Raw genomic sequence first — 26,760 nt, 5'->3', positions numbered from 1 at the left:
AGGGCCTGAATTTGCTAACTACAAGTCAGAAAATGACTCCTGAATCAAAGGTTTTAGAAAATAAAGTTTCCTCAGAACAATTAAAAGCCTCTCATCAGAATCGTGAATATCATTTTCAAGAGACTTCAGAAAGGTATAACTAAGATACTTATGTAATGAGTTTTCTGCTTGTTCATATTCAGAACTGGCCTTGTGAATAATGACAGTGGACGATGGCTCTCAAAAAAAAAAAAAGACTCAGCTCTGGCCTAATGCTGACCAGGGTGAGCACTGTGATGGCAGCTGGGGACAAGTTCTCAAACAGGTAAACACCTGTGAGAATCTGAAAATGACCCCACTCCTGGGACAAAATGAGGACAGAAGATTCATTGCAGGATCCACAGCCTCCCCAGGGCCAGGCAGCGGCTCACTCCTTCTCTTCCCCAGGCCCCTCCATGGTGACTCTGCAACCAAGGAGGGGGGTGCTGGTGAGAGGCCATGGACACTCGGGGACTGGTGGAACCAGGGCAGCCCTCTGGTGTTCTGTGTGCTGAGGAAGCGCATGACCCTGCAGCTATGGGGGCAGCACATGAGGCAGAATCCCAACTCGTCGATCTGCAGCCTCCAGTTCTGTAACTGCTCACACTCCGCAATGATGTGTGCTGCCTGCTGGGCCAGCCAGACCTCCAGGGCTCACAGCTCCTTGAAGCTGAAAGGCAAAAGTCCCGTGACGACACAACCCCAAAGAACCACAGGGAACTGCTCCCCACAGTTCCTGTCCATCAGATCAGAGGGATCAGCCCCACAGGCAGTGCCTGATGCCAAGGTCCCTGAATGGTGAACAGTGCGGAGGATAGGGACAATGAATAGCCCACCCCACTTCCCTAGGAAGGTCACTCTTCATCCTCCTTGGCCATCCAGCTGTCCTCCCATAACCATCACTGCACCTGTGCAGAAGGCTCCCTGGGAACCACATGCCTGGTGGGTTCACAGATGGGCTCACCCCACACCTGAATTCAGTGCTCACCATATTGCCTGCCCAGACATCCGTGTCCTGACACAGGTTCACACCCAGGGCACACAGGCACCCACTCTCCAGGTTCACTCTGAGGAAGCAACGGCATGACTGTATCCATGGTCAGCACACAATGGGCACCACTGAAGACTCAGCCAGCATCACCCTCAGCAGCAGCCTAGAGAGGCCTGGGCCACCCACCTGGAAGCAAATGTCCCCAGGTCAGCAGGACACGCAGAGCTGGATCCACCCAGCTCTGCCAAACATGCTTCCTGTCTAGAAAATGATCCCCAGGTCAGGCAGTTACTGGACACAGTGGTCCTCTAACTGCCACAGAACATGGAAAGAGGGGGTTCTGGGTAATGGAAGCATTGTGGAGTTCTAGCAGCCCTGTACCAGTGGTGCCCTCCCAGGTCAGGAGGGCCGAGTGTCAGCCTCCTCAACCTCAGAGTAAACAAAATCTCCTACAGGGGGCTGCTGTGGTCTTTCCAAGGCTCAGAAAGAGGGAAGAACTGTGGCAAATGTGCCACGACCTAGCTTTGCCACCACCCTCTGTCACCTGCTTGATAAATCCCAACCTTCTTCAGAGCTCTACCTGTAACCTGTCCTCTTCCTCCAATACACCTCTATTTTGTAACAATGTATTATTATTATTATTATTATTATTATTATTATTATTATGTTTTATTTGTTTTATTTGTAAATCAGAGCAAGAGAGAAAACGAGGGAGAGAGATTTTTCTAATCTCTGGTTTACTCCTCAAATGGCTGCGACAGCTAGGTCTCAGCCAGGCATGCTGTACTCTTACATGGGTGGCAGGGACTCAAGAACTTGGAATATCCTCTGCTACCTTCCCAGTCACATTAGCTGGGAGCTGAATTGGAAGAGGAGCAGCCAGGATTCAAACCAGCCCTCCAGTATGGGATGCCCGTTTCCCAAGCAGTAGTTTAATCTGCTATGCCATTGCTACCCCTTGTAACAACTTTCAAAGCCTTGGCATTTTGAATTTCAGTTAGTGCAATGAGTTCCCCCCAACACTCCTCACCCAGCTCCCTGAGTTCAGTCTGTGCGCACCCCTGTAGTAAGCAGAACTGCCATGGCAACAAACTTCTGACAGAGGACAAGTCTCAGCCCTGCTGATCCATTCTGTGTCCTCCCACTCTGCTCCTGTCCTGTTCTCTGTGGTGCTGTCAGCATTGGTCACCAGAGAGTTTTCCCAGGATGACAGAGAAGGGAGCAGATGGCTGAGCATGGACTTCTTTGTGTCCTGTGTCAGCCCCACCTAGTCTGTCTGTGGGAGGAACTGGGCCTCTACCCTGGGTGCAGATGAGAGGTTAAGAGACGAAACACTGTGATTTCAGCACAGGTACTTGAGACACATGCAGGTAACAATGAAGCCAATGCTGATAATAATGGCATGGCAAGTGTGGGGGAGGGGTCAGGAGCACCTGGAAGAGCTGGGTGCTGGGGATACCACCAGGGAATGCTAGGGATCCCTGTCCCCAGGAGCAGCTCAGACTCCCCTAATGCCATGTTCCTCCAGATCACCTCTGGCCCCTGCAGCAGTGTGGAGAACCTGGTGGGTTTGGTCCAGCTTTGTGGGCTTGCTCCTGCTGCATTCCAGCGGCTTCTGCTCTTCCCAGTGCAGCAGAGCCTGAACTGCACTCCCTTGTGGAGTGAGCATGTATGAGTCTGTGTGTGTGTGTTTGTGTGTGTGTGTGCATATATGTAATGACCTAGCTCTGTGGTTTCTGCTCCAGCTGGGCCTGGCTGCTCCACACATGAGCATACAAGTCCTTGTCACTATCACCAGTGGCATGAGTCTGGCATCAGAGTTGCTGTGGATGCTCCCCAATTCCCCACCACACTTCCATGGGACATTCTAGGGGTACAGATGGAGGCTGGCAGAGTTCTCAGCTCCATGATGAAGCTCAACCTCAGATGGGAGTGGTGCAGGTAGTGTGTGAGGTGTGCCTGACTTGGTCCTGCTGATGTAACCTAGGGTTAAGGCTGTTTAGGAGGAAGGTGGTCGGACTCACCTGAGGAAGGTTACTTCTGTTCTTTGGGATGTCAGCTTGTGCGTGTGGGGGTTCCAATCTGTGTTTCTCCACCGCTGCCATCTTTATTAGCCCTGCAGAAGAAATGGAAGTGAGTCAGGTAATGTTTCACTCCAGCCTTTGGCACCATAACCCCAGGCCACCCTTACCTGCTCTTCAAACCTGGCCCTGTCATTGATAACCCCAGACCCGTTTGTGTACTGGAATCAGGCACACGGCCCCTCAGGGATGTGAGGTAGCACCTGATTCTCACTAGAAGACCTGCTCCTTTGACCGACAGTTGTTCAGGCATCACCAAGGATGCTCTTAGATCTGGATCTCTCAAGTCTCCATTCCAACACCCTCCTGCCTGTCATCTCCTCTTGGCACAGCCTCTTTTTGCTCACCTGCTGTAACCACTAACCTTTCCCTGACACAGGGACCACAGTGTCCAGAGACCTTACGGAATGAATGTTCTCCGTGCCACATTTTGTTTAGGATGCACCATCAGCTTCCTCATTCCACAGACACCCACCTGTGTCCATGAGCCTACCCATGTGCCCCATTTACTCCCTTCTCTGCCCCATCCTGAGTTCCCAGACAGCACTTTCTGCCCCTTCTAGAAAGTTCTCTTCAGGAGAGTGTGTGGTGAAGCATCCTGGAACCCAGGGAAACTGCAGATCCATCATATCCACCTGCTTCGGGTTCTTTTTGAGACTTAATGTGTGCAGCTACCACTCATTGTGTTTATCTCCTTACTTCTCTAAAGTCAAGGGTAATGTCTTTCGGGTTTGCATCTTAATGCCTGATGCATGGCCGAAGCCTAATAAGTAAAACAGATTGAAACATGTACGATTCACAAACACGCTGTTGTCAAGTGGCATTTTAGGCAATAAAGATTCCTAGGTTTGAAGTGCAAGCATTTCTCACAGCTCTTGCTCCAAAGCTGTCAGCAGCTGGGTCCAAGTGTGAGAAGAGTTGCTGAACTGTGCCTTCCACACCCAGACCACTTGCTCAATGTCAGTGTGTTTACTGTTAAAATGTTCATGCTACCCAAAGTGATTTACAGATGCAGTATAATCCCTGTTAGTATATCAAGAGCATTTTCCAAAAGGTAGAAAAACACCCTACTTGAATATGCAGAGGTGAAGTAATCTTGAGTGAAAAGTAGTAGGGACTATCTGGCTTTAAAATACTCTACAAAGCTCTGGTTATAAAAACAGCAGGGTATTGTCATAAAAGCACATACAACAAAAGAGCAGGGGTCAACACTGTTGCAGTGGGTTAAGCTGCTGCCTGCAAAGCCAGCATCCCATATGGCTGCCAGTTCAAATCCCAGATGTTCCACTTCTGTTTCAGGTCCCTGCTAATGTTCCTAATCCTTGGGCTCCTGCACGCACCTAGGAGACCCAGATGGAGTCTTGTGGCTTTGCCTGGCTCAGTCCTGGATGTTGTGGCCATTTGGGGAGTGAACCAGCGGATTAAAGATCCCTCCTCCCTTTTCCTCTCCCCCCCCTTCTACATTGCTATTTAATGCTATAATTAGTAATCCAATGGTAGTTTTTTCACTTTATGTTGCTATATGGGCAAAATGTTGAAATCTTTACCTAATATATACTAAACTGATCTTCTGTATACAAAGAGAATTGAAAATGAATCTTTACATGAATGGAAGGGGAAAGGGAGCGGGAAAGGGGAGGGTTGCAGGCGGGAGGGAAGTTATGGGAGGGGGGAAGCCATTGTAACCCATAAGCTATACTTTGGAAATTTATATTCATTAAATAAAAGTTTAATTAAAAAAAATCTAAAGGAACAGAGAGCCTAGAAATAAACCCACATATTTATAGCCATGTGACCTTTGCCAGGGTGCTTAGAATGTACTTTGGCAAAACAATAGTCTCTTCAGGGAAAATCATTTGGGAAAACTGGGTATCACATGCATCAGAAGAAACTAGATGATATCTCTCAACATGTACATAAATAAACTACCATGGATCAAAGATCTAAATTTAAGACCTGAAGCTAATGAGCTAGTAAAAACAAACACAGAGGAAATTCTTCACTACATTGGAATGGGCACCCATTATTTTCATCAGACCCCAAAAGCATAGGAAAGGAAGCAAACATAGTTGAATGGGATTTCATCAAATTAAAAAACTTCCGTATTCCAAAGGAAGCAAAGACTAGGGTGAAGAGACAACTTACAGAGTGGAGGAAATATTTGCAAGGTATACTTTGAGAATGGATTAGTAATGCTATGTAAGAAACAAATAAATAGCAAAAATAACATGATTCTATTATAATAGAATGCACAGATTAAGCAGAAGTTATTTCAAGGAAGACAGAAGTGACCATCAGGGATATGAAAAAGTGTTCAACATCACATCATCAGGGTGATAGAGATCAAATCCACAGTAAGATATCAATCACCGACACTCATCAAAAAGACAAAAAATAAGGGTTCCATGTTATAGCTCTACACAGGAGATAGAAGTGGTGTTCTGTTTCACAGTAGGGTGACTACAGATAATGATAATGTACTGTCCATTAAAAATATTAGAAGATAGGATTGTGAATATTTTCAGCATACAAAATGAAACCTGTTTGAGGAGATAGATTTGCTTAACCTGATTTGAACCTGTGTAAAAACACTATCTGCGTATCTCAAAATACAACATAGTACTCTATAAATATGTATAATTTTTGCCTGTTGGTTAAAATTTTAAAAGTATACAAATAATAAAAAGCCAAAGAAAAAGAGAAAAATTATCCCAAAGGAAGTAAGTTCAAATAACAATGATCATAGTGGACACCATACAGTAGAATAATTAACAATTCGCAAAGTTACTTGAAATAAATCAACAAAATATTAACACTAGCAGTGGAAAAGCTACTATTTTATTTATTCATCATATATTAGAATTATATAAGAGAAATTAAGAAAAATTCAGTGTATTAAGGTAGGCCTCAGGATATGAAGTGAGCATGCAAAATTCAGTGGTATTTCTATGAGAAAGAAAGAAATGAAAATGAAATAAAATAATTTACAAAAGAATTAAAAATCATAAAATACTTGAGAATTTTAAAAAAAGATTTATTTATCTGAAAGGCAGAGTTACAGAAAGGCAGAGGAAGAAGCTCCACTGATCTGAAGCCAGGAGCCAAGAACTTCTTCCAGGTCTCCTATGCAGGTGCTAGGGCCCAAGGACTTGTGCCATCTTCTACTGCTTTTCCAGGCCATAGCAGAGAACTGGATGGGAAGTGGAGCAGTTGGGACTTGAAATGGCACCCGAATGGGATGCTTTACCTGCTATGCCACAGTGTCGGCCCTGGGAAAAAATAAAAGACACGTAATACCCCTATGCTAAGAACAAAATAGTACCGTGAGAATTTAAAGAAGATCCAGTTGAATTGGAGAGACATATGTTTTGATTTTTAAAAAACTGGTTTTGTGATATACATTCTCCAAAATTGATTTTAAAATACATAGAAATGCCATCAAATCCTTACAACTGTGTCTGTGCGCGTTCATGCGAAAATCCATCTGCTAATTGAAAATGTATTTGAAAATGCATAACGCATGAAATAAGCAGATTTTGAAAAAGAACAAATATTGTGATGTTAAACTGCTGGTATCAAAACTTACAATAGAGCTGCACTAATACAAATCTCTGAGCAAAGGAAGAGATGAAGGAGTCAAGAAAGAGACACAAGCATGCAGGGCGTGAGATTTCTGGTCATATGCTTAGGGGAACCTAGGCCTGGTTCCTGGGTATCTGCTGGGTCCAAGTTCTAATGGGTTTCCATGTCCACAGGGCCAGAGTCTCTGAGAGCAGCTCTTTGTGACAACCTCAGAGCAGCTGGAAGAACCTTCTGGGAAATTCTTAGCTGTGAGGAGACAAAAATGCATTCTGTTATTTATTTGTTTACCGGACTGAGCCACAGTATTTCTTCATTTCTTTGAAAAAATTTTTTTTTCTCAGAACTAGACAGTTGGGGAATTAAAATGTGGTAACCATGGAAACTAGAGTCCTTGGCATCTCAAAATTACTTTAGGTTGTAGTTCATTTCTATAGTGAGCTTATCAAAATATTTTTTAAAGTCTTTAACTCCTGTGACGTGTGGTTGCTGAACTTTTTGTAGCATTATCTATGCTCATAGTGTTACTGATATTTTCTTAAACAGCAAACTGTTACAAACATTCCTTTAAACACGGACATTTCTGGTGGATGTTATGGTCACATTATGATAAAGAGTTTTCCCAGAGTTGATTCTGATCACGGTTTCTAACTTACTGGTTGCTCCAATGAAATGACATGTCCATGGATCTTCCTAGATCAATATTCTATATGGGATCTTCAGTTCATTTTATGAACTTAAGGGAAGATAATTCTTTACTTATGGTCTGTGAAATAGAAAAGTTTTACTCATGAAAATTTAGGAAGTTTGTTACAGATTACATACGATTTTGATATTAAAAGCAATGTGTAATGGAACCCAACAGGAAATTTTAATCAGGAGTATATAAATTGATAGAACTTATGAATTTTAAGCATATTAAATCTGCAATATGGAAAATGGAATGCAGACGGTTAAGGGTATAATATGTCAGATTCTAATAAGAGATACATTAATGCAAGACTATTAAATGAATCAGGAGCATTGAATTTATTATTTTCCTGTGTTCCAGAAGAGAGATTGTTGTGTATCAACTGCAGAAAGTTGATACGGAGAAGTGGATGGAATTGAAATCAGTTTTGGATGTAAAGTCAATAAAACTATTAACTAATCGAGCACCTAAGTTTATTCAAATGTGATGGATGGATAAGTTGTGTGTGTGTGTGTGTGGAGAGAGAGAGAGAGAGAGAGCGAGAGAGCGCTGAGAGGGAGAGGAAGGGTGTATATAGAGAGAGACACAGGCACCAAGAGCTGGAACAGGTAAGTTTGGTGCTTCCTATTAGACATACTTGAGCATGTCGTGTAGGGAAGTGAATTTAGAAGACAAACTGAATATAAGTGATTTCAGCTTAGGGAGAGATGGATATCCAGATTTTATCAGCCTCCCGATTGTCTCTAAAGTTGGGAGACTGAGGGATATCCCCCAGGATGCAAGTGTTGATCGAGGAGACTTGTTTTGCCCTTTCCTGCAACAGATCCAAGACACAAAAATCAGTTACTTCTTATATCTTCCAGCACACGTGTCACTCCTGAGGGTAAGTCTTCCCTGATTTTCCTGATTTTTGCCCAATCAGTGTTAACGTGTCCGTCTCTAAGTCCCCTGTAGACCACAATACATGTCTTTTTCACTGCACTCAGTGACACTGGCCCTAGCCCCTCCCTCAGGTCCCTGTCCCTGCTGGCCCCCAGCCCATCCCTCAGATCTCTGTTCCCAGCTGGCCCCAACCCCTCCCTCAGGTTCCTGTTCACCCCTGCTGCCCCGGGCCCCTCTCTCAGGTCCCTGTTCAACCCTGCTGGCCCCCAGCCCCTCCATCAGGTCCCTGTACACCAGTGCTGGCCCCCAGCCCCTCCCTAGGGTCCACAGACCCTGCTGTCCTAAGCCTGTCCCTCAGGTCACTGTTCACCTCTGCTTGCCTCCAGCCCCTCCATCAGGTCCCTATTCACTGCTGCTGCCCCCAGCCCCTATATCAGGACTGGCCCCCAGCCCTTCCCTCAGGTCCTTGTTCACCCCTTGTGGCCCCAGACCCTCTCTCAGGTCCCTGTTCCCTGCTGCACCCAGCCCCTCCCTCAGGTCCCCATACCCTGCTGGCCCCCAGTCCCTCCCTCAGGTCCCTATTCAACCCTGCTGGCCCCAGACCCTCCCTCAGGTCTCTGTGCCCCTGCTGGACCCCAGCCCCTCCCTCAGGCCCCAGACCCTGCTGGCTACAGCCCTCCCTCAGGTTCCTTTTCACCCCAACTGGCCCCCAGCCACTCCCTCAGGTCCCTGTTCCCTGCGTGCCCCCAGCCCATCCCTCAGGTCCCTGTTCCCTGATGGCCCCAACCCCTCCCTCAGGTCCCTGTTCACCCCTGCTGGCCCCCAGCCCTTCGCTCAGGTCCGTGTTCACCCCTTGTGGCCCCAGAACCTCTCTCAGGTCCATGTTCCCTGCTGGACCCCAGCCCCTCCCACAGGTTCCTATTCAATGCTGCTGGCCCCAGCCCCTTCCTTCATTTTCCTATTCAACCCTGCTGGCCCCAGCCCCTCCCTCAGTTCCCTGTTCCCCTGCTGGACCCCAGCCCCTCCCTCAGGTCCCCAGACTCTGCTGGCTACAGCCCCTCCCTCGGGTCCCTATTCACCCCAGCTGGACCCCAGCCCCTCCCTCAGGGCCCTGTTCCCTGCTGGCCCCCAGCCCCTCCCTCACGTCCATGTTCACCCCTGCTGGCCCCCAGCCCCTCCCTCAGGTCCCTGTTCACCCCTGCTGGCCCCAACCCATCCCTTAGGTCCCTGTTCACCCCTGCTGGCCCTAGCCACTCCCTCAGGTGCCTGTCCACCCCTGCTGGCCACCAGCCCCTCCCTCATGTCCCCATAGGCTGCTGGCAAACAGCCCCTCCCTCAGGTACCTGTTCACCCCTGCTGGCCCCCAGACCCTGCCTCAGGTCCCCGTACCCTGCTAGCCCCAGCCCATCCATAGGGACCTGTTCACCAATACTGGCCCCAGCCCCTCCCTCACATCCCCGGACCCTGATGGCCCCCAGCCCCTGCCTCAGGTCCCTTTTCCACTGATGGCCTCCAACCCTCCCTCAGGATCCTGTTCCCCTTCTGGCCCCCACCCTCTCCCTCAGGTTCCTGTTCACCCCTGCTGGCGCCAGCCCCTCTTCAGGTCCCCGTACCCAGTTAGCCCCAGCCCCTCCCTCAGGTCCCTGTACCCTGCTGGCCCCTGCCCCTAACTCAGGTCCTTGTTCACCCCTGCTGGCCCCCAGCGCCTCCCTCAGGTCCCTGTTCATCCCTGCTGGCCCCCAGCCCCTCCCTCATGTCCAAGCAGCCTGCTGGCCCCAGCCACTCCCTCACGTCCCTGTTCACCCCTGCTGCCCCAGCCCCTCCCTCAGGTCCTTGTTCACCCCTGCTGGCCCCAAGACCTTCCTCATGTCCCCGTAGCCTGCTGGCCAAGACACTCCCTCAGGTCCCGGTTCACCCCTGCTGGCCCCAGCACCTCCCTCAGGCCCTGTTCACCCCTGCTGGCCCCCGACACCTCCCTCAGGTCCCTGTTAAACCCTGTTGGCCCCCGACACCTCCTTAGGGTCCTGTTCACCCATGCTGGCTAAAAGCCCCTCCCACAGGTCCATGTTGACCGCTTCTGGCCCTCACCCTCTATCAGGTCCCTGTTCCCTACTGCCCCCAGCCCCTCCCTCAGGACCCGTAACCTGCTGGCCCCAGCCCCTCCCTCAAGTCCCTATTCAACCCAGTTGGCCCCAGCCCCTCCCTCAGGTCCCTGTCCCTGATGGCCCCCAGCCCATCCCTCAGGTCCCCGTTCACCCCTGCTACCTCGGGCCCCTCCCTCAGCTCCCCGTTCACCCCTGCTGCCCCGGGCCCCTCCCTTAGGTCCCTGTTCACCCCTGCTGGCCCCCAGCCCTTCCCTCAGGACACTGTTCACCCCTCCTGCCCCCAGCCCCTCCCGCAGGACTCTGTTCACCCCTGCTGGCCCCCAGCCCTTCCCTCAGGACCCTGCTCACCCCTGCTGCCCCCAGCCCCTCCCTCAAGTCCCCTATTCACCCCAGCAGGCCCTCAGCCCCTCCTCATATCCCTGTTCACTCCCGCTGGCCCCAGCCCCTCCCTCAGGTCCCTGTTCACCCCTGCTGGCCCCCAGGCCCTCCCCCATGTCCCCAAAGCCTGCTGGCCCCAGCCCCTACCTCAGGTCCTTGTTCACCCCTGCTAACCCCGACCCCTCCCACAGGTCCCTGTTCACCCCTGCTGGCCCCCAGCCCCTCCCTCACATCCCTCTTCACCCCTGCTGGCCCTAGCCACACCCTCAGGTGCCTGTCCACCCCTGCTGGCCACCAGCCCCTCCCTCATGTCCCCATAGGCTGCTGGCAAAGAGCCCTTCTCTGAGGTCCCTGTTTACCCCTGCTGATCCCAGACCCTACCTCAGGTCCCTGTTCACCCCTGGTGGCCCCGGACCTCCCTCAAGTCCCTGTTCACCCCTCTGGCCCCAGCCACTCCCTTAGGACCCTGTTCACCCCTGCTGGCCCCCAGACCCTGCCTCAGGTCCCCGTACCCTGCTAGCCCCAGCCCATCCCTAGGGACCTGTTCACCAATACTGGCCCCAGCCCCTCCCTCACATCCCCAGACCCTGATGGCCCCCAGCCCCTCCCTCAGGACCCTTTTCCACTGATGGCCTCCAACCCTCCCTCAGGATCCTGTTCCCCTTCTGGCCCCCAGCCTCTCCCTCAGGTTCCTGATCACCCCTGCTGGCGCCAGCCCCTCTTCAGGTCCCCGTACCCGGTTAGCCCCAGACACTCCCTCAGGTCCCCGTACTCTGCTGGCCCCTGCCCCTAACTCAGGTCCTTGTTCACCCCTGCTGACCCCCGGCGCCTCCCTCAGTCCCTGTTCACCCCTCTGGCCCCAGCCACTCCCTGAGGACCCTGTTCACCCCTGCTGGCCCCCAGCCCTTCCCTCAGGACCCTGTTTACCCCTGCTGTCCCCCAGCCCCACCCTCAGGTCCCTGTTCACCACTGCAGGCCCCCAGTCCCTCCATCAGGTCCCGGTTCACCCCTGTTTGCCCTCAGACCCTCTCTCAGGTCCCCGTACCCTACTGGCCCCAGCCATTCCCTCGGGTCCCTGTTCACCCCTGCTAGCCCCCAGCCCCTCCCTCATGTTCCCATAGCCTGCTGGCCCCCAGCCCCTCCCTCAGGTCCCTGTTACCCCTGCTGGCCTCCAGATCCTATGTCAGGAACCTATTGATCCCTGGTGGCCCCCGAACCTCCACCAGGTCCCTGTTCACCCCTGCCGGCCCCCAGAACCTCCCTCAGATACCCGTACACTGCTAGCCCCAGTCCATCCCTCAGGACCCTGTTCACCCATACTGGCCCCAAACCCTCCCTCACATCCCCGTACTCTGATGGCCCCCAGGCCCTCCCTCAGGTCCCTGTTCACCCCTGCTGGACCCCGGCCACTCCCTCAATCCTTGTTCACCCCTGCTGGCCCCAGCCCCTCCCTCAGGACCCTGTTCACCCCTGCCTGCCCCAGCCCCTCCCTCAGGTCCTGTTCAACCCTGCTGGCCCCCAATTCATCCCTCAGGTCCCTATTCAGCCTTGCTGGCCCTAGTCCCTCCCTCAGGTCCCTATCCACTCCTGCTGGCTCCCAGCCCCTCCCTCATTTCCCATAGCCTGCTGGCCCGCAGCCCCTCCCTCAGGTCCCTGTTACCCTTGCTGCCCCCCAGAGACTACCTCAGGTCCCTGTTGAACCCTGGTGGCCCCCGGACCTCCCTCAAGTCTCTGTTCACCCCTGCTGGCCCCCAGACCCTGCCTCAGGTACCCGTACCCTTCTAACCCCAGTCCATCACTCAGGACCCTGTTCACCCATACTGGCCCCGGCCCCTCCCTCACATCCCCTTACCCTGATGGCTCCCAGCCCCTCCCTCAGGTCCCCATTCACCCTGGCTCCCCCCAGTCAATCCCTCAGGTCCCTGGTCACCCTTTTTGGCCCCAGCCCCTCCCTCAGGTCCCTGTTCACCCTTGCTGGCCCCCAGCCCATCCCTCATGTCCTCCTACCATGCTGGCCCCAGCCACTCCCTCATGTCCCGGTTCACCCCTGCTGGCCCCAGCCCCTCCTCATGTCCAGGTTCACCCCCGCTGGTCTAAGCCCCTCCCTCGGGTCACTGTTCACCCCTGCTGGTCCCCTGCCCCTCCCTCACATCCCTGTTCCCTGCTGGCCCAGCCCCTCCCTCAGGTCCTTGTTCCCAGCTGGCCCCAGTCCCTCCCACAGTTCCTGTACACTGCTGGCTACAGCCCCTCCCTTAGGTCCCTATTCAAATCTGCTGGCCCCCAGCCCCTCCCTCAGGTCCCTGTTCTCCTGATGGCCCCCAACCCTCCCTCAGGATCCTGTTCCCCTGCTGGCCCCAAACCCCTCCCTCAGGTCCCTGTTCACCCCTGCTGGCCCCAGCCCCTCTTTAGGTCCCCACACCCAGTTGGCCCCAGCACCTCCCTCAGGTCCCCATACCCTGCAGGCCCCTGACCCTACCTCAGGTCCTTGTTCACCCCTGCTGGCCCTGGCCCCTCCCACATGTCCCTGTTCAAACCTGGTGGCCCCCAGCTGCTCCCTCAGGTCCCTGTTCACCCCCGCTTGCCCCAACCCCTCCCTAAGTGTCCCTGTTCACCACTGCTGGCCCCCTGCTCCTCCCTCATGTCCATCTAGCCTGCTGGCCCCAGCCCCTCCCTCAGGTTTCTGTTCCCTGCTGCTCCACGGCCCCTCCCTCAGGTCCCTGTTTCCTGCTGGCCCCAGCCACTCACTCAGGTCCCGGTTCACCCCTGCTGGCCCCAGCCCCTCCTCATGTCCCCGTACCCTGCTGTCCCCAGCCAATCCCTCAGGACCCTGTTCACCCATACTGGCCCCAGGCCCTCCCTCACATCCCTGTACCCTGATGGCCCCCCAACCACTCCCTCAGGTCACTGTTCACCCCTGCTGTCCCTCAATTCCTCCCTCAGGTCCCTATTCACCCTTGCTGGCCCTAGCCCCTCCCTAAGATCCCTGTCCACCCCTGCTGGCCCCCAGACCCTCTCTGAGATCCCCGTACCCTGCTAGCTCCAGTCCATCCCACAGGACCCTGATCACCCATACTGGCCCCAGGCCCTCCTGCACATCCCTGTACCCTGATGGCCCCCCGGCCCTCCCTCAGGTCCCTGTGCACGCTAGGTGCCCCCAGCCGCTCCTTCAGGTCCCTGTTCACCCTTGCTGGCCCCAGCCCCTCCTCATGTCCCTGTTCACCCTCGCTGGCCCCAGAACCCTCCCTCAGGACCCTGTTCACCCCTGCTGGGCCCAGCCAATCCTTCAGGTTCCTGTTCCCTGCTGGTCCTTGGCCCCTCCCTCAGGTCCCTGTTCCCTGCTGGACCCAGCCCCTCCCTCACGTCCCCGATCACCCCTACTGGCCCCAGCCAAACCCTCAGGACCCTGTTCACCCTTGCTGGCCCCAGCCCCTCTTTAGGTCCCCATACCCAGTTGGCCCCAGCCCCTCCCTCAGGTCCCCGTACCCTGTTGGCCCCTGCCCCTAACTCAGGTCATTGTTCACCCCTGCTGGCCCCCAGCCCCTCCCTTAGGTCCCTGTTCACCCCTGCTGGCCCCCAGCCCTTCCCTCAGGACCCTGTTCACCCCTGCTGGCCCCCAGCCCCTCCCTCAAGACCCTGTTCACCACTGCAGGCCCCCAGTCCCTCCATCAGGTCCCTGTTCAACCCTGTTGGTCCTCAGAATCTACCTCGGGTCCCCGTACCCTACTGGCCCCAGCCCCTCCCTCAGGTCCCTGTTACCCCTGCTGGCCCCCAGACCCTACCTCGGGACCCTGTTGACCCTTGGGGGCCCCCAAACCTCCATCAGGTCCCTGTTCACCCCTGCTGGCCCCCAGACCCTCCCTCAGGTACTCGTACACTGCTAGCTCGAGTCCATCCCTCAGGACCCTCTTCAAACATACTGGCCCCAAACCCTCCCTTACATCCACGTACACTGATGGCCTCAGGCCCTCACTCAGGACCCTGTTCACCCCTGCTGGCCCCAGCCCCTCCCTCAGGTTCCTGTTCCCTGCTGGTCCTTGGCCCCTCCCTCAGGTCCCCATTCACCCTTACTGGTCCCAGCCAATCCTTCAGGTCCCTGTTCACCCTTGCTGGCCCCTACCCCTCCCTCAGGTCCCCATTCACCCTTACTGGCCCCAGCCGCTCCCTCAGGTCCCTGTTCACCCTTGCTGGCCCCAGCCCCTCCTTCCAGTCCCCATACCCTGCTGGCCCCAGCCACTCCCTCAGGTCCCGGTGCACCCCTGCTGGCCCCAGCCCCTCCTCATGTCCCTGTTCACCCCCGCTGGCCCCAGCCCCTCCCTCAGGTCACTGTTCACCCCTGCTGGCCTCAGCCCCTCCTCATATCCCTGTTCAGCCCCGTTGGCCCCAGCCCCTCCCTCAGGTCACTGTTCACCCCTGATGGCCCCCTGCCCCTCCCTCATATCCCCTTAGCCTGCTGGCCCCAGCCCCTCCCTCAGGTCCTGTTCAACCCTGTTGGCCCCCAATTCATCCCTCAGGTCCCTATTCACCCTTGCTGGCCCTAGCCCCTCCCTCAGGTACCTGTCCACTCCTGCTGGCTCCCAGCCCCTACCTCAGGTCCCTGTTACCCTTGCTGGCCCCCAGACACTACCTCAGGTCCCTGTTGACCCCTGGTGGCCCCCGGACCTCCCTCAAGTCCCTGTTCACCCCTGCTGGCCCTCAGACCCTCTCTCAGATCCCCGTACCCTGATGGCAACCCAGCCCCTCCCTCAGGTCCCGGTTCACCCTTGCTGGCCCCAGCCCCTCATTCAGGTCCCAGTTCACCCCTGCTGGCCCCCAGCCCCTCCCTCATGTCCCCGTACCCTGCTGGCCCAGCCACTCCCTCAGGTCCCGGTTCACCCCTGATGGACCCAGCCCCTCCTCATGTCCCTGTTCACCCCTGCTGGCCCCTAGCCCCTCCCTCAGGTCCCCATACCCTGCTGGCCCCTGCCCCTAACTCAGGTCCTTGTTCACCCCTGCTGGCCCCCAGCACCTCCTTCAGGTCTCTGTTCACCCCTATGGCCCCAGCCCCTCCCTTAGGTCCCTGTTCACCCCTGCTGGCCCCCAGCCCATCCCTCAGGACCCTGTTCACCCCTGCGGGCCCCAAGCCCCTCCCTCAAGACCCTGTTCACGACTGCAGGCCCCCAAGCCCTCCATCAGGTGCATGTTCACCCCTGTTGGCCATCAGACCCTCCCTAAGGTTCCCGTACCCTACTGGCCCCAACCATTCCATCAGGTCCCTGTTCACCCCTGCTAGCCCCCGGCCCCTCCCTCATGTCCCCGTAGCCTGCTGGCCCCAAGTCCCTCCCTCAGGTCCCTGTTACCCCTGCTGGCCCCCAGACCCTACCTCAGGACCCTGTTGACCCCTGGTGGCCCCAGCCCCTCCTTCAGGTTCCTGTTCCCTGCTGGTCCTCGGACCCTCCTTCGGGTCCCTGTTCCCTACTGGCCCCAGCCCCTCCATCAGGTCCCCGTTCACCCCAACTGTCCCCGGCCATTCCCTCAGGTCCCTGTTAACGCCTGCTAGCCCCCGGCCCCTCCCTCATGTCCCTGTAGCCTGCTGGTCCCCAGCCCCTCCCTCAGGTCCCTGTTACCCCTGCTGGCCCACAGACCCTACCTCAGGACACTGTTCACCCATACTGGCCCCAGCCCCTCCCTCAGGTCCCTGTTCCCTGCTGGCCCCAGCCCCTCCTCAGGTCCCTGTTCACCCCTGCAGGCCCCCAGTCCCTCCCTCATGTCCCCAAAACCTACTGGCCCCGACCCTTCCCACAGGTCCCTGTTCATCCCTGGTGGCCGCCAGCCCCTCCCTCAGGTCCCTGTTCACCCCTGCTGGCCCCCAGCCCCTACCTCAAGACCCTGTTCACCACTGCAGGCCCCCAAGCCCTCCATCAGGTGCATGTTCACCCCTGTTGGCCATCAGACCACTTCTGTGGCCACAACCCATCCCTTAGGTCCCTGTTCACCCGTACTGGCCTCCAGCCCTTCCTTCACGTCCCGGTTCACCCCTGCTGGCCCTAGCCACTCCCTCAAGTGCTTGTCCACCCCTGCTGGCCAGCAGCCCCTCCCTCTTGTCCCCGTAGGCTGCTGGCACACAGACCTTCTCTCAGGTCCCTGTTTACCCCTGCTGATCCCAGCCCCTCCCTCAGGTCCCTGTTCACCCCAGGTGGACCCCGGATCTCCCTCTGGTCCCTGTTCCCCCCTGCTGGCCCCCAGCCCCTCCCTCACATCCCCAGACCCTGATGGCCTCCAGCCCCTCCCTCAGGTCACTGTTCACCCCTGCTGGCCCCAGCCCCTCCCTCACATCCCCAGACCCTGATGGCCCCCAGCCCCTCCCTCAGGACCCTTTTCCACTGATGGCCTCCAACCCTCCCTCAGGATCCTGTTCCCCTTCTGGCCCCCAGTCTCTCCCTCAGGTTCCTGATTAACCCTGCATGCGCCAGCCCCTCTTCAGGTCCCCGTACCCGGTTAGCCCCAGCCCCTCCCTTTAGTCTCTGTACCCTGCTGGCCCCTGCCCCTAACTCAGGTCCTTGTTCACCCCTGCTGACCCCTGGCGCCTCCCTCAAGTCCCTGTTCACCCCTCTGGCCCCAGCCACTCCCTTAGGACCCTGTTCACCCCTGCTGGCCCCCAGCCCTTCCCTCAGGACCCTGTTCACCCCTGCTGGCCCCAGTCCCTCCCTCAAAACCCTGTTCACCACTGCAGGCCCCCAGTCCCTCCATCAGGTCCCTCTTCACCCCTGTTGGCCCTCAGACCCTCCCTCAGGTCCCTGTACCCTACTGGCCCCAGCCATTCCCTCAGGTCCCTGTTCATCAAGCTAGCCCCCGGTCCCTCCCTCATGTTCCCATAGCCTGCTAGCCCCCAGCCCCTCCCTCAGGTCCCTGTTCACCCCTGCTGTACCCCGGCCACTCCCTCAGGTCCCTGTTCACCATTGCTGGTCCCAGCCCCTCCCTCAGGTCCCTGTCCACTCCTGCTGACTCCCAGCCCCTCCCTCATGTCCCCGTAGCCTGCTTGCCCCAGCCCCTTCCTCAGGTTCCTGTTACCCCTACTGGTCCCCAGACCCTACCTCAGGTCCCTGTTGACCCCTGGTGGTCCCCGAACCTCCATCATGTCCCTGTTCACCCCTGCTGGCACCCAGACCCTCCCTAAGATCCCCGTACCCTGCTACCCCAGTCCATCACTCAGGACAGTGTTCACCCATACTGGCCCCAGCCCCTCCCTCAGGTCCCAGTTCACCCCTGCTGGACCCCGGGCACTCCCTCAGGTCCCTGTTCACCCCAGCTGGCCCCAGCCCCTCCCTCAGGACCCTGTTCACCCCTGTTGGGCCAGCCCCACCCTCAGGTTCCTGTTCCTTGCTGGCCTAGCCCCTCCCTCAGGTCCCTGTTCCATGCTGGCCCCAGCCCCTCCCTCAGGTCCCTGTTCACCCCTACTGGGCCCAGCCAATCCCTCAGGTCCCTGTTCACCCTTGCTAGCCCCAGCCCCTCCCTCAGGTCCCTGTTCACCCCTTCTAGCCCCTGGCCCCTCCCTCATGTCCCTGTAGCCTGCTGGTCCCCAGCCCCTCCCTCATGTCCCTGTTACCCCTGCTGGCCCACAGACCCTACCTCACAACCCTGTTCACCCATACTGGCCCCAACCCCTCCCTCAGGTACCTGTTCCCTGCTGGTCCTCGGCTCCTCCCTCAGGTCCCTGTTCTCTGCTGGCTCCAGCCCCTCCCTCAGGTCCATGTTCACACCTGCGGGCCCACAATCTCTCACTCCTGTCCCCATAACCTACTGGCCCCTGCCCCTACCTCAGGTCCTTGTTCACCCCTGCTGGCCCCGACTCTTCCCACAGGTCCCTGTTCATCCCTGGTGGCCGCCAGCCCCTCCCTCAGGTCCCTGTTCACTTCTGTGGCCACAGCCCATCCCTTAGGTCCCTGTTCAACCCTCCTGGCCCCCAGCACCTCCATCATGTCCCTGTTCACCCCTGCTGGCCCTAGCCACTGCCTCAAGTGCTTGTCCACCCCTGCTGGCCACCAGCCCCTCCCTCATGTCACCATAGGCTACTTGCACACAGACCCTCTCTCAGGTCCCTGTTCACCATTGCTGGTCCCAGCCCCTCCCTCAGGTCCCTGTTCACCCTTGCTGGCCCCAGCCCCTCCCTCAGGTCCCTGTTCAACCTTGCTGGCCCCAGCCCCACCTTCAGGTCCCTGTTCACCCCTGCTGACCACTGCCAATCCCTCAGTTCCCTGTTCACCCCTGATGGCCCCTAGCCCCTCCCTAAGGACCCTGTTCACCCATGCTGGCCCCCAGCCCTTCCCTCAAGTCCCTATTCTCCCCTGCTGGCCCCCAGCCCTTCCCTCAGGACCCTGTTTTCACCTGCTGGCCCCAGCCCCTCCCTCAGGTTTTGTTCAACCCTGCTGTCCCCCAGCCCCTCTTTAGGTCCCCACACCCGGTTGGCCCCAGCCCCTCCATGAGGTTTCTGTTCCCTGCTGATCCACGGCCCCTCCCTCAGGTCACTGTACCCTGCTGGCCCCAGCCCCTCCTTCAGGTCCCCGTACCCTGCTGGCACCCAATTCCACTCTCAGGTCCCTGTTCACCCCTGCTGGACCACGGCAACTCCCTCAGATCCCTGTTCACCCCAGCTGGCCCCAGCCCCTCCCTCAGGACCCTGTTCACCCCTGCTGGGCCAGCCCCTCCCTCAGGTTCCTGTTCCTTGCTAGCCCTAGCCACTCCCTCAGGTCCCTGTTCCCTGCTGGCCCCAGCCCCTCCCTCAGGTCCCTGTTCACCCCTACTGGGCCCAGCCAATCCCTCAGGCCCCTGTTCACCCTTGCTGGCCCCAGCCCCTCCCTCAGGTCCCTGTTCACCTTTGCTAGCCCCAGCCCCTCCCTCAGGTTCCTCTTCCCCCCTGCTGGCCCTCAGCCCCTCCCTCATGTCCCTGTTCAACCCCGCTGGCCCCAGCACCACCCTAAGGGTCCCTGTTCACTGCTGCTGGCCCCCAGCCCTTCCCTAAGGACCCTGTTCTCTCCTGCTGGCCCCCAGGCCCTCCCTCAAGTAGCTATTCACCCCTGCAGTCCCCCAGTCTCTCCAGGTCCCTGTTCACCCCTGTTTGCCTTCAGACCGTCCCTCAGGTCCCGGTACCCTACAGGCCCTAGCCATTCCCTCAGGTCCGTGTTCAACCCTGCTGGCCCCGGCCCCTCCCTCAGGTCCCTGTTCCCTGCTGGACCCAGCCCCTCCCTCAGGACCCCATACCCTGCTGGCCCCCAATTCCTCCCGCAGGTCCCTATTCACCCCTGCTGGCCCCAGCCCCTCCCTCAGGTCCCTGTCCACTCCTGCTGGCTCCCAGCTCCTCCCTCATGTCCCCGTAGCCTGCTGGCCCCCAGCACCTTCCTCAGGTTCCTGTTACGCCTACTGGCCCCCAGAGACTACCTCAGGTCCCTGTTGACCGCTGGTGGCCCCCGAACCTCCCTCATGTCCCCGTTCACCCCTGCTGGCCACAGAAACTCCCTAATATCCCCGTACCCTGCTACCCAAGTCCATCCCTCAGGACCCTGTTCACCCATACTGGCCCAAGCCCCTCCCTCACATCCCGGTACCCTGATGGCCCCCGGCCCTCCCTCAGGTCCCTGTTCACCCCTGCTGGACCCCGGGGCACTCCCTCAGGTCCCTGTTCACAACAGCTGGCCGCAACCCCTCCCTCAGGATCCTGTTCCCTGCTGGTCCTCGGCTCCTCCCTCAGGTCCCCAGACCCTGTTGGCCCCAGGGCCTCCCTCCGGTCCCAGTTCACCCCTGCTGGCCCCAGGCCCTCCCTCATGTCGCTGTTCACCCATACTGGCCCCAGCCCCTCCCTCAGGTCCCTGTTCACCCCTGCTGGCCCCTGCCAATCCCTCAGGTCCCTGTTCACCCCTGCTGGCCCCTGCCAATCCCTCAGGTCCCTGTTCACTCTTGCTGGCCCCAGCCCCTTGCTCAGTTCCCTGTTCACCCCTGGTTGCCCCTAGCCCCTCCCTAAGGACCCTGTTCACCCATGCTGGCCCCAACCCCTCCCTTAGGTCCGTATTCACCCCTGCTGGCCCCCAGCCCTTCGCTTAGGACCCTGTTCACCCCTGATGACCCCAGCCCTCCCTCAGGTCTTGTTCAACCGTGCTGGCCCCCGATTCATCCCTCAGGTCCCTATTCACCCAAGCTGGCCTTAGCCCCTCCCTCAGGTCCCTGTCCACTCCTGCTGGCACACAGCCCCTCCCTCATGCCCTCGTAGCCTGCTGGCCGCCAGCCCCTTCTTCAGGTCCCTGTTACCCCTACTGGCCCCTAGACCCTACCTCAGGTCCCTGTTGACCCCTGGTGTCCCCCGAACCTCCCTCATGTTCCTGTTAACCCCTGCTGGCCCCCAGAACCTCCCTAAGATCCCCATACCCTGCTACCCCAGTCCATCCCTCAGGACCCTGTTCACCCATAGTGGTCCCAGGCCCTCCCTCAGGTCCCTGTTCACCCCTGCAGGACCCCAGGCCCTCCCACAGGTCCCTGTTCACCCCTGCTGGACCCCGGGCACTCCCTCAGGTCCCTGTTCACAACACCTGGCCCCAGCACCTCCCTCAGGACCCTGTTCACCCCTGCTGCCCCCAGCCCCTTCCTCAGGTTCCTGTTCCCTGCTGGTCCCCAGCCCCTCCCTCAGGTCCCTGTTCACCCCTGCTGGCCCCAGCCCCTCCCTCAAGTCCTGGTTCACCCCTACTGGCCCAAGCCATTCCTTCAGGTCCCTGTTCACCCTTGCTGGCCCCAGCCCCTCTTCAAGTCCCCAGACCCTTGCTGGCTCCAGTCCCTCCATCATGCCCCTGTTCACCCCTGCTGGCCCCAGCCACTCCCTCAGATCCCGGTTCACCCCTGCTGGCCCCAGCCCCTCCTCATGTGCCTGTTCACCCCCGCTGGCCCCAGCCCCTACCTCAGGTCCCTATTGAAACCTGCTGGCCCCCTTCCCCTCCCTCATATCCCCTTAGCCTGGTGGTCCCAGCTCCTCCCTCAGGTTCCTGTTCCCTGCTGGTCCCCGGCCCCTCCCTCAGGTACCTGTTCCCTGGGGGCCCAGCCCCTCCCTCAGGTCCCCCTACCCTGCTGGCTACCGCCCCTCACTCAGGTCCCTGTTCACCCCTGCTGGCCCCAGCCCCTCTTAACATCCCCATACCCGGTTTGCCCCTGTTCACCCCTACTGGCCCCAGCCAATCCCTCAGTTCCCTGTTCACTCTTGCTAGCCACAGCCCTGCCTCAGGTCCCTGTTCAACTTTGCTGGCCCCAGCCCCTCCCTCAGGTCCCTCTTCTCCGCTGCTGGCCCCCAGCCCCTCACTCATGTCCCCATAGCGTGCTGGCTCCAGCCACTCCCTCAGGTCACTGTTCACCCCTGCTGGTCCCAGCTCCTAACTCATGTCCCTGTTCACCCCCGCTGGCCCCAGCCCCTCTCTAAGAGTCCCTGTTCACCACTGCTGGCCCCCTGCCTTTCCCTCATGTCCCCCTAGCCTGCTTGCACCAGCCCCTCCCTCAGGTTTCTGTTCCCTGCTGCTCCATGGCCCCTCCCTCATGTCCCTGTTCCCTGTTGGCCCCAGCCCCTCCCTCAGGACCCCATACCCTGCTGGCCCCCAATTACTCCCGCAGGTTCCTATTCACCCTTGCTGGCCCTAGCCCCTCCCTCAGGTCCCTGTCCACTCCTACTGGTCCCAGCTCCTCCCTCATGTCCCGATAGCCTGCTGCCAACCAGCCCCTCCCTCAAGTCCCTGTCCACTCCTGCTGGCCCCCAGACACTACCTCAGGTTCCTGTTGACCCCTGGTGGCCCCCTGACCACCTCAAGTCCCTGTTCACCCCTGCTGTCCCCCAGACCCTCTCTCAGATCCCCGTACCCTGCTAGCCCCAGTCCATCGCTCAGGACTCTGTTCACCCGTACTGGCCCCAACCCCTCCCTTAGGTACATATTCACCTCAGGTCCCTGTCCACTCCTGCTGGATCGTAGCCCATCCCTCATGTTCCGTAGCCTGCTGGCCCCCAGCACCTTCCTCAGGTTCCTGTTACGCCTACTGGCCCCCAGAGACTACCTCAGGTCCCTGTTGACCCCTGGTGGCCCCCGAACCTCTTCATGTCCCCGTCCACCCCTGCTGGCCCCCAGACCCTCCCTAATATCCCCGTACCCTGCTACCCCAGTCCATCCCTCAGGACCCTGTTCACCCATACTGGCCCCAGCCCCTCCCTCACATCCCCGTACCCTGATGGCCCCCAGGACCTCCCTCAGGTCCCTGTTCACACCTGCTGGATCCCGGGCACTCCCTCAGGATCCTGTTCACAACAGCTGGCCCCAACCCTCCCTCAGGTCCCTGTTCACCCCTGCTGGCCACAGCCCCTCCCCCAGGTTCCTTTTCCCTGCTGGTCCTTGGCCCCTCCCTAAGGTACCTGTTCCCTGCTGGCCCCAGCACCTCCCTCAGGTCCTGGTTCACCCCTACTGGCCCCAGGCAATCCCTCAGGTCCCTGTTCACCCCTGCTGGCCCCTGCCAATCCCTCAGGTCCCTGTTCACTCTTGCTGGCCCCAGCCCCTCCCTCAGTTCCCTGTTCACCCCTGGTGGCCCCTAGCCCCTCCCTCAGGACCCTGTTCACCCATGCTGTCCGCAAACCCTCCCGAAGGTCCCTATTCACCCCTGCTGCCCCCCAGCCCTTCCCTCAGGACCTTGTTCATCCCTGATGGCCCCCAGCCCCTCCTTCAAGTCCCTATTCACCCCTGCTGGTCCCCAGCCCTTCCCTCAGACTCTGTTCACCCCTGCTGGCCCCAGCCCCTCCCTCACATCCCCATACCCTGATGGCCCCCAGGCCCTCCCTAGGTTCCTGTTCACCCCAGCTGGACCCCGGGCACTCCCTCAGGTCCCTGTTCACAACAGCTGGCCCCAACCCCTCCATAAGGACCCTGTACACCCCTGTTGGCCGCAGCCTCTCCCCAAGGTCCCTGTTCCCTGCTGGCCCCAGCCCCTCCCTCAGGGCCCCGTTCACCCCTACTGGCCCCAGCCAATCCCTCAGATCCCTGTTCACCCTCTGTGGCCCAAGCTCCTCCCTCAGTTCCCTGTTCACCCTTGCTGGCCCCAGCCCCTCCCTCAGGTCTCTGTTCACCCTTGCTTGCCGCAGCCACTCGCTCTGGTCCCTATTCACCCCTGCTGGCCCCTGCCAAGCCCTCAGGACCCTGTTCACTCTTGCTGGCCCCAGCCCCTCCCTCATGTCCCTGTTCACCCCTGCTGGCCCCAACCCCTCCCTTAGGTCCATATTCACCCCTGCTGCCCCCAGCCCTTTCCTCAGGACCCTGTTCACCCCTGTTGGACCCAGCCCCTCCCTCAGGTCTTGTTCAACCCTGCTGTCTCCCAGCCCCTCTCTATGTCCCCACACCCGGTTGGCTCCAACCCTTCCATGAGGTTTCTGTTCCCTGCTGCTCCACGGCCCCTCCCTCAGGTCACTCTTCACCCCTGCTGACCCCAGCCCCTCCCTCAGGTCCCCATAGCCTGCTTGCACCCAATTCCTCTCTCAGGTCCCTGTTCACCCCTGCTGGACCCCGGCCACTCCCTCAGATCCCTGTTCACCCCAGCTGGCCCCAACCCCTCCTTTCGGACCCTGTTCACCCCTGCTGGGCCAGCCCCTCCCTCAGGTTCCTGTTCCTTGCTAGCCCTAGCCCCTCCCTCAGGTCCCTGTTCCCTGCTTGCCCCAGCCCCTCCCTCGGGTCCCTGTTCACCCCTACTGGCCCCAGCCAATCCCTCAGGTCCCTGTTCACCCTTGCTGGCCCCAGCCCCTCCCTCAGGTCCCTGTTCACCCTTGCTGGCCCCAGCCCTTCCCTCAGGTCCCTGTTCACCTTTGCTGGCCCCAGCCCTTCCCTCAGGTCCCTGTTCACCTTTGCTGGCCCCAGCCCCTCCCTCAGGTCCTTATTCCCCCCTGCTGGCCCCCAGCCCCTCCCTCATGTCCCTGTTCAACCCTACTCCCCCCAGCCCCTCCCTAATATCCCCGTACCCTGCTACCCCAGTCCATCCCTCAGGACACTGTTCACCCATACTGGCCCCAGCCCCTCCCTCACATCCCCATACCCTGATGGCCCGCAGCCCATCCATCAAGTCCCTATTCACCGCTGCTGGCCCCCAGCCCTTCCCTCAGGACCCTGTTCACCCCTGCTGGCCCCAGCCCCTCCCTCAGGTCCCTGTTCACCCCTGCTGGCCCCTGCCAATCCCTCAGGTCCCTGTTCACTCTTGCTGGCCCCAGCCCCTTCCTCAGTTCCCTGCTCACCCATGGTGGCCCCTAGCCCCTCCCTCAGGACCCTATTCACCCATGCTGGCCCCAACCCCTCCCTTAGGTCCGTATTCACCCCTGCTTGCCCCCAGCCCTTCCCTCAGGACCCTGTTCACCCCTGATTGCCCTCAGCCCCTCCCTCAAGTCCCTATTCACCCCTGCTGCCCCAGCCCTTTCCTCTGTACCCTGTTCACCCCTGTTGGCCCCAGCCCCTCTCTCAGGTCTTGTTCAACCCTGCTGGCCCTCGATTCATCCCTCAGGTCCCTGTTCCCCCCTGCTGGCCCTAGCCCCTACTTCAGGTCCCTGTCCACTCCTGCTGGCTCCCAGTCCATCCCTCATGCCCTCGTAGCCTGCTGGCTGCCAGCCCCTTCCTCACGTCCCTGTTCACCCCAGCTGTCCCCTAGACGCTACCTCAGGTCCCTGTTGACCCCTGGTGGCCCCCGAACCTCCCTCATGTCCCTGTTCACCCCTGCTGTCCCCCAGACCCTCCCTAAGATCACCGTACCCTGCTACCCCAGTCCATCCCTCAGGACCCTGTTCACCCATACTGGCCCCAGCCCCTCCCTCACATCCCCATACCCTGATGGCTCCCAGTACCTCCCCCAGATCCCTGTTCACCCCTGCTGGACCCCGGGCACTCCCTCAGGTCCCTGTTCACCCTTGCTGGCCCCAGCCCCTCCCTCAGGACCCTGTTCACCCCTGCTGGCCCCAGCCCCTTCCTCAGGTTCCTGTTCCCTGCTGGTCCCCAGCCCCTCCCTCAGGTCCCTGTTCCATGCTGGCCCCAGCCCCTCCATCAGGTCCCCGTTCACCCCTACTGGCCCCAGCCATTCCTTCAGGTCCCTGTTCACCCTTGCTGGCCCCAGCCACTCCCTCAGTTCCCTTTCACCCTTGCTGGTCCCATCCCCTCTTCAGGTCCCCAGGCCCTTGCTGGCTCCAGTCCATCCATCATGTCCCTGTTCACCCCTGCTGGCCCCAGCCACTCCCTAATGTCCCCTTAGCCTGCTGGCCCCAGCCACTCACTCAGGTCCCTATTGAAACCTGCTGGCTCCCTGCCCTTCCCTCATATCCCCTTAGCCTGCTGGTCCCAGCCCCTCCCTCAGGTTTCTGTTCCCTGCTGCTCCACGGCCCCTCCCTCAGGTCCCTGTTCCCTGCTGGCCCCAGCCACTCCCTCAGGTCCTGGTTCACCCCTGCTGGCCCCATCCAATCCCTCAGGTCCCTGTTCACCCTTGCTTGCCCCAGCCCCTCCCTCAGTTCCCTGTTCACCCTTGCTGGCCACAGCCCCTCCCTCAGGTCCCTGTTCAACTTTGCTGGCCACAGCCCCTCCCTCAGGTCCCTCTTCTCACCTGCTGGCCCCCAGCTCCTCCCTCATGTCCCCAAAGCATGCTGCCTCCAGCCACTCCCTCAGGTCACTGTTCACCCCTGCTGGCCCCAGCCCCTCCCTCAGTTCCCTGTTCACCCCCGCTGGCCCCAGCCCCTCTCTAAGAGTCCCTGTTCACCACTGCTGGTCCCCTGCCCCTCCCTCATGTCCCCCTAGCCTGATTGCCCCAGCCCCTCCCTCAGGTCCCTGTTCACCCTTGCTGGCCACAGCCCCTCCCTCAGGTCCCTGTTCAACTTTGCTGGCCACAGCCCCTCCCTCAGGTCCCTCTTCTCAGCTGCTGGCCCCCAGCTCCTAACTCATGTCCCCATAGCCTGCTGCCTCCAGCCACTCCCTCAGGTCACTGTTCACCCCTGCTGGCCCCAGCCCCTCCCTCAGTTCCCTGTTCACCCCCGCT

The sequence above is a fragment of the Lepus europaeus genome (genome assembly GCF_033115175.1).
Source record: "Lepus europaeus isolate LE1 chromosome 21 unlocalized genomic scaffold, mLepTim1.pri SUPER_21_unloc_1, whole genome shotgun sequence".
NCBI classification, from domain to species: domain Eukaryota; kingdom Metazoa; phylum Chordata; class Mammalia; order Lagomorpha; family Leporidae; genus Lepus; species Lepus europaeus.
This window is presented reverse-complemented; position numbering follows the sequence as displayed.